At 45.6% G+C, this 8,401-nt stretch overlaps 1 long non-coding RNA gene across 1 annotated transcript; it reads left to right on the forward strand.

Annotated features, from left to right (window-relative positions):
- Positions 1-975: 975 nt before the first annotated feature.
- LOC135398056 (uncharacterized) lies at positions 976-2,356 on the forward strand. The gene is made up of 2 exons (XR_010423977.1): positions 976-1,737; positions 2,158-2,356. It is a non-coding gene; the product is annotated as an uncharacterized LOC135398056 (long non-coding RNA).
- Positions 2,357-8,401: the final 6,045 nt, after the last annotated feature.

Raw genomic sequence — 8,401 nt, forward strand, 5'->3', positions numbered from 1 at the left:
GACAGGATGTGATGACGTCACGCAGTCTGTAGCAATGCATTGACCGTTACTGGAAAAAAGTGTGGCAAAATAGTGTGTGTTGTCCTGGGCAGATTTATGATGAGCACTGTTTTTGAATAAGAAGAAATAGTTTGATGCTGGTTTCCTTCTTTGTTTCTTTTCGCTTTTTCCCCCCTTGTCTGACAAACATGTGCTGACATGCCTGGGCTTGTTCTGACATGCTTTCCTTCTACATGTAGTTTTTTTCCTTTTGTACAAGGCATATTCTTGACGATAGTGCTGCCTTGAATGGGAGTAGAGCAATTCTTAATAATTTTGCGATTCATTTAGTTCAGAGAGTAACCGCGAGGGGGACAGGTGTGTGACTTTATGTCTTGCTGAACCATTTTTTTTTTCCTGTACAGTAAGACTTTGGGAATGAAATGCTACAATCTCCTCTTGTCTATGGTGTTTTTCTGCAATAGTTCCCTACGCAATCATTATAGTAGAATAAAGGAAATAATCTAGGGATAGTGATTCAATAAATAATATGTCCCCTGTCTAGAGCGTACGCGTCCTTGAGCCACGCACCTGCATGATGACCGCATACCGAGAGACTATTGTTTCAGGTTGACCTTGTCTAGAGGAGCATTAGTGGAAAAAAACTGTGTAGCCCTGAGACAATAGGATGCCGTCACGACCAATGAGACTGGCCTGCAGGGGGCGCAAGGATTCACTTCTCTCTTGGACACTGGCGGGTGTAGACACGGTAATTATGATCCTGGCGTTGGCCGTCAGTGGAAGAGCGTAGCTTAGGTGGGGTTCTGTCTGCCTCTGATGGGGTGTGGATGTATGGTTCGTCACTGGTGAATGGTGTTCGACGATGCAGGAGGATTTTGTGACGAGTGGATTTACAATGAGGGAATGCTGTGAACGGGAAAAATGATGGTGAGTGCCTTTTTCACTCTGTTCAAGTGTTCGTTTTCCTCTGTTGCCCAGCAGTCGTACAATTTGTCCTGACGTGTCCTGACATGCCCCGATATGCATGCTTTCCTTTGTTAACGCTTTGTATTTTGTCTTTTTTTGACAAGGAACATTGTCGCCTTGACGATAGTGCTGCCCTGAGTTCTGCGCGCGTTGATTTGTTGAGTGCCTAGTCCTCTTATTAGCCGTTGATGGAGTTACATGTTAGGATGTTTTGTTCTTTTGGAAGTCTCATTTAGTAAGACTTTGGAATTCCTACGATCAGTTTTCATGCATGGTGCTCTTCTGCAATAGTTTCCTATGCAATCGTTATAGAAGAATAAAGGAAATAATCTTGGGATAGTGATTCAATAAATAATAGGTCCCCTGTCTACAGCGCACGCGTCCTTGAGCCACGCAGGTGCATGATGACGTCATACCGTGGCTTCACTGCAGATTGACCAAAGGAGCATTAGTGGAAAAAACAGTGTAGCCCTGAGACAATAGGATGGTGTCTGGACCAATGAGAACGGCCAGCAGGGGGCGCAGGAATGCTCTTTTCACTTAGCCTCACGACCAATGAGCGACGAGAGAAGAGGGCGCAGGAATGCTCTTCTCTCTTAGCCTCTCGCAGGTGGCGGTAGGAGCGCGCGCATGCGTAGCACCCGTAGAGTGGCGCTTACGTCAGTCCACCTCTGGCTCTCGTTGGGAGAAGACGTGCGGTCGTTCGCTCCGTCGTCACTTGATCCCTGGCTGTCGACGAGAGCAGTCGCATCGGTCTGCGCTCCTACTGTGGTGAGGTGATTTGTTGTGTAACTAATGATTTCGCCAACTTTGTTCCCGCTTTGTTTGCGATTTTCGTGCCCGTGCACGTCGGGTGCTGGTTGCTGTTGTCCGGGCATTCCCGCCATTTTCTATCATCTTCTGCCTTGGGACCGGGAGTAGCGCTGGCGTGATTCTTAATAATTTTGTTGTGAGATTAGTTGAGAAAGTAACCGCTAGGGGGTGCAGCTGCGGGGTTTATACAGGACAAAAACCATTACGAGTCAGTTTATGCCTGCCTCTCGGATGGAGCAGTCGCATGGTTCTGCGCTCCTGTTCTGGTGGGCTCATTTGTTGTGTAACTAATTTTTTTTGTTGTTAGCTATTGATGGTTTGCATACTCTTGCTTTTCCAGCCTCTGTATTACGAGTGTTTTTCTCCTTGCATGCCCAGAGCTGTCCTAACTTGCCCAGACATGCCGTGATGACGTCACAGCTGACGTCACAGGATGTCCGGAACTGGTGGTCATAGCTGCGATGCTTTGCAACCTGCCTCTGTGCTCCGTCGCCCAGCGACGGTCAGCGGCCTTTCCGGACCGCTTTCTTCAAGATGGCGCCGTTGATCTTCAATTAAACTCCTTCTCTCCACTCTATTTCTATCTATTTTTTTTCTTTTTTATGGACTCTCATGGTGCACAACGCTCAGCTGGTCTGGACACGAGTTAGACTTTCCCCAATTAGTGTGGTGGCTCCCTGGAGGGTGCTGATTAATGTGGGGGGTCCCAATTAGCTCTAATTGCTAATTAAATCGTGTTCAGGCCAGTTGGGCGTTGTGCACCATGAGAGTCCAGTACTTACTACTTCCGTCAAGATAGCAGGCATTCAATGCTGCCCACAAGCACCTGAAAGAAAAGTGAGAGCTTCACCTCAGTGAAAGCGAATAAACATACACATGGTCAGACAGCACCTACTGCATCACACGTCAAAAAGGCAAAAACCTTTGTATGCTTCAGAAGGAAAGTTTTCCCTTATGGCATGTACAGCACATGCTTTGAGGACTTTTCTGCAGTGCTTTCCTAATGGTCGCCAGAGCCACCTGGTAAACTGTTTGTAGGCAACGCACCGAAACTTCCTGCATGTACCATGGGCAGCGTAAAATTATGATATGTAACTTTACTGCTCCAGGTGTCCTACTGCCACGTGAGAGAAAGCGACGACTACGCCCTTATCAGGAACAGCGAAGTGAACAAGTGAGTTCATTCACGTGTGCCTTCAGTTTGTTGACTGAAGGCACACGTGAATGAACTCACTTGTTCACTTCGCTGTTCCTGATAAGGGCTCAGTCTCCAGCCACAGTATTTCAAAGTACAGATTTCTTGAAATGCAACCGCTGCTCTGCTTCAGTAACGTCTCATTTCGCGGCAACAAAGGGATTCGCCTGCCATCGTCATCGGCACGCATTTGCCGCAAGGACACCTGAACGGAAGGAGCAATACCATATTTCCGCTGTGAGGCTCTCAACATTTTCATTAGACATGAAGACTGTTTTCCCACGCGGCCAGGTGACGGCGATGACGGCAATTCATCCTCCGTCGACGATTCTGCGGATGACATCGTGCGATGCTGTGCCTTTGGCGTGCCCTCGTAAGAACAAAAGTTTTGCCGGCGTTACTGCTGGACTATCCCAAGCTCGAGGGCATTCAGGTTTGGAAAAATCGACATCACACGGCGTGGACCCCAAAACATTTCGGCCATTACAGTTTCGCCACAGACCGGGGCGCGGATGCGAATGGCGAGACTAGCAATAGCCGACACGAGCCAACCCAGTGTTGTTGCTGGGGGCTCAGCTTTGCGCTCGAATGCAATCTTTGAAATCCGATTACTCAAAGAAAAAAGGGATTCCAAAAGAAATATTTCGTAACTGAGATGTACTCTTCCTAGGCTTTCATAAAATCATAAAGTTACCCTGGGTTGAAATTCACTTTACAGTTCCTTTAAAGGAACTGTAAAGTGAATTTTAACCCAGGGTTAATTCAGCCCAGGGGAATTCAATTCACCCAATTCAGGAAAATTCAACCTAGGGAATTTCAACCAGGGGTTCGACGGAGGATGAATTATCGTCATTGCAGTCACCTGGCCGCCGTGGGAAACACTCTTCATGTGTAATGAAAATGTTGAGAACCTCGCAGCGGAAATATGGCATTGCTCTTTCGGTTCAGGTGTCCTTGCGGCAAATGCGTGCCGATGGCGACGGCAGAAGAATGCTTTGTTGCAGCGAAATGAGACGTTACTGAAGCAGCGCAGCGGTTGCATTTCAAGAAATCTGTACTTTGAAGACTGAGTTACTCCACGTATCTTACTGCTACGTGAGAGAAAGCGACGAGTACGCTGTTATCAGGAACAGCAAAGTGAACAAGTAAGTTCATTCATGTGTGCCTTCGGTTTGTTATTAGTAAAGTTACATATAATTTTACGCTGCCCATGCCTGCATACATGCAGGAAGTTTCGGTACGTTGCCTACAAACAGTTTACCAGGTGGCTCTGGGGACCATTAGGAAAGCACTGCAGAAAGGTCCTCGAAGCGTGTGCTGTACATGCCATAAGGGAAAACTTTCCTTCTGAAGCATACAAAGGTTTTTGCTTTTTTGACGTGTGATACAGTAGGTGCTGTCTGATCATATGTATGTTTATTCGCTTTCACTGAGATGCTCTCACTTTTCTTTCAGGTGCTTGTAGGCAGCATTGAATGCCTCCCATCTTGACAGAGGTACACTGGATGGTTTGGTCGTGAGCACTGCTTGATCACAACAGTATCCCTTTCATGCACAAGAGAGGTCGGCTATATACCCTTCTGGAATAACCAGACAGCCACTACACAGTAAAATACATTCTACAGACATCAAAGCTGGTAAGGTTGCTTTCACTGTGTTTACGAATGAGCATACAAGTGATAGCAGTAAACCAGCAAACAATGGAGGAGAACATCCCCATACTGTGTTCATATCAATTTGCAAGTGCTACCTCGCACCAACCAGTAATGCAATGTACAGGGTGTTACCCTATAAAAGTCTACCCGCGCCGGCATGCCGTGCTCGCCAATTACTCAATGCAGGCGGTACAATGTGTTTCCTACGTATAAAACTCATAAGGACATTCCATCATGGTAAATATCGAAGTGATTGAGCACCGTAACGCGAAGTTATAGCGCAAAACGTGAGGTTCCCGTAGTCAAAACAGCCAAGATGGCGCCTCTCAGTTAGCAGACGACATCCCTTTTGGGTGTCGTCTGCTGAGTATGCGTCGGCATTTTTCGTTCCTCACGTTGCTTAGTTCTGAGGAAAATAGGACAGTTACACGAAAGCGAAATGAAAACTGCAGTTCCATCCGGCTGGCAGGATATGCGACACGTTGTCGTGTGGGGAGCAGCATGTCAAGTGCTCTTCTCAACGCCGCCATCTTGTTTGTTTTGACTATGGGAATTGCACGTTTTGAGTTATAACTTCGTGCTGCGGCACTCAATCACTTTGAAATTTACCAAGATTAATTGTCCTTATGAGCTTTATATAAAGATCGCACAATGTGCCACCTGCATTGAGTAATTGGCGAATACGGCATGGCGGCACGGGTAGACTTTTATAGGGTAACACCCTGTATATGTATGCTTTTTTTTTCGTCTGTTCAGTGCAGAGGTGTTTGCCACAAACACGTTCCAGTCCATAAGCTCTAAGAGAACATAGGCTATCACCTTGCCTATAAAACATCTCGAGTTCATGACTTTATCAGTATAAGAAGGCCCCAGGTGTGGTCATGCCAACGGCATCAACAGAGGCTTCTCTTCAGAGGCATCCCTATCGTTGACAAAAATTTTAGACTTTTTCTGTGCACATCCGTCTTAGCAACACTTTCTCAATTTCTTATTATAAATTTCCCATTTTTTCCCTCATACCAGTCCAATTGCAGTCATTGGTGCGGACTCAGGCCTTTTGCAGCCGCTATTGTTTCACTGTAGCTCACATCCTTGCAAGTTGTCGGTGTTTCACTCAGGAAGTGATCTACATCCTCTGCGAAGATAAGATACGGTCATGGGTCATGACCATATCTTATCTTCGCAGAGGATGTAGATGTGTACACTTAGCCATGACACATGGCTAAGTGTCTTCCCTATGCTCTTTACATCGAAACACGGTCCCTCATGGCTGTCATGGATGTTGAAAGCGTGCCGGGTCAAACCTAGACACATTATCTCGAAGCTTGTATACACTGTTTCCTGAATGACAGCTCATTTGTATACGTAAGCTTACTTCTCCACATGGTAAGCAGAAGCTCTGCATTTCCCTCAGAATTGGAACTACACCTGTAAAGATTGTTACAAGTATGCTGCACCCACGGGTTTAGCTCAGCAAATGCACCGGGCGTGACCGCAGCTTCAAGCTTGTTCTTAACCCTCTGTTACAAGATCCTCTTGTGGACTACATGGCCACAAAACATTCCCGAGCATGGCAATTGCATATTGCAATTGTACAAGCTTGTTCTTTTTACCTTTTACTACATGTACCTTTCATGTCATTGTTGCAGATAGAATTATTGTAACAGAAAATTCAACTACGCAAAGCCTGTGTGCCTTGTTTTGTATTATTTTTTTCGTGCACTCAATACTTTCTAACAAGAATTTGGATTTCCTCCTCACTACCTTCTTTGTTCCCTTTCTCTAATGTCATCAGCATAAATATCCGTACCATGCGTGTCTGTATAATGCCTAATGAAGGACGGACTCTATTCGAAAGATTGTGTTTCAGTAAGAATATTTGAATGTTTCAGTCTCTTATGGCTGTGAGTGCTGATAATCATATGTACCTGTGTCGCGAAAGACTGCGACCTTTCTGGTAGGTGTTGTAGGTGAGGTCTGTTGAGGTGACTTTAATATTAATCAGCCCGAGTAACCAGGGAACCTGGTCAACAGCAAATACTACAAGGTGTCATTTGAATCTGTGAAAACATAAGGCGCTATGAATTCACACCTTGGCTGTACTGGTCCCATTGAAAAGGATTGTGCCAGACAGCAAGATGTTCCCCGCAGTCATCTTGTTCACTTCTGGCTGAGGTTTCTATGATAAATTGTGTTCACTTGGGCACCCGGCCTTTGTGGGGAGAAGCGCGACGCGAACATCTGTGCCCACTGTGTGAGATGCACCGGAAGTTCTGAATAGGATGCACATTTGATGTACTTCTTCCGGTCTGATAAAGCAGAAGGCACAACACTGCAGAGTAGAAGAGCTTTTAGTGTCTGCAAACTTGTATCAGCAGGTCATTCAAAACTGTTGTCTAGATTTCCAGAATGACTCAACAGCTGGTTCCACCAGTGGTGCACATATTGTCATATCATGCACCTGCAAGGAATGCAGAAGTTAAAATGTTCAACAAAACAAGAGCTTGACCCACCTGTGAGCATGGGTGTGTATGGACAATAGGTGTTGAATTCATCACTGGATAAAGGTTGAGATGTGTTGACGGTAGATCATGCGTTTGCACGCTTTTACTTCCGAGTTTCACATTCTTGTCAGTCACGATGGAAGCCTGTGCCGCTGATATGAGTGAAGAATACGGTCAGTATCTATAGCGCATAATTTATTTGACACTTATATTCTCCTGCGAGAGCTCAGGGCTCCCCAGGGGGAGGGGATATTGCGTTTGGTACATTATGCAGCGTAGGCATCACAAAAATCGATTTGAATTTGAAGTGAACCCCATATATGTATTATTCCTGTGTATCGGTAAATACATACCTCGTGTGCACTGGTGTTCGCATCGTCAGATGTCACAAGGTGAAACACTGGAGTCGGTACTGCGGTCCATTTGAGAAGATTTCGACCGTCCGCTGCTAGCATTTCGTACGACTCGTCAGAGAAATGGGTTGAGCAAATACGGCGTGGCTCACGAATGTCTTGACCAAGCGCTTGCAACAACTTTCGTTTCCGTGCATTTTCCGTTGGAATCTTGTGGTACACAACGTCCCTTGTCGAAAGAGCACACTTGGTGTATCCCCGAACATTACAGTAGATACCTGGTATCGCTGTCTGGTGAAGCTTTGTTCAATTTCGGCAGGAAATGAACTTTTTTTGCGTACACAAACCTCGCAAGGCCGCAATACACGCCGTCGCCGTGCGATATACTTGGGAGGAGAGCAAAGAGAGGGCGCTCACCGCGCTGACAGTATTTTGGGATACTGTTTCTTCGATATTTTGAAGAATTGTCCCAGTAATTCTTGTGATTCTAAAAGTAGTGTTTATTGTAGATTAGTAGCCGGTCATAAGTTCATTGTGTATTACTTAGGTATCACGTGACGGGAGTACCCCCATCATGACTTTTTTTAGCTGTTGCGGGGCGCAACCTACCGTCCGATTTAATTTTTCTAATTTATTCTGCGTAATAATTAACACGCTTTGAGTGTTTAGGCTCTATGTGAGGCATCGCACAGGCAAACACTACCAGGTCGCACACAGAAACAGAGGGGTCAAATTTCACTTTACATTTTCTTAAAGCATATATTTTATTTGTAAAGTATTGGTGTAAAGTAATTTTCGGTAAACGTTGGTGATATCTGTTCTGATCCAAAACTTCGTAATCCCTTCTGTCTGTTAGCTCAGGTCTTTTAACTTCTGGCTCGTGTTTATTGCCTTAGTGACCTAGGAAATATGTGC

The sequence above is a fragment of the Ornithodoros turicata genome, chromosome 6 (genome assembly GCF_037126465.1).
Source record: "Ornithodoros turicata isolate Travis chromosome 6, ASM3712646v1, whole genome shotgun sequence".
Lineage (NCBI taxonomy): Eukaryota > Metazoa > Arthropoda > Arachnida > Ixodida > Argasidae > Ornithodoros > Ornithodoros turicata.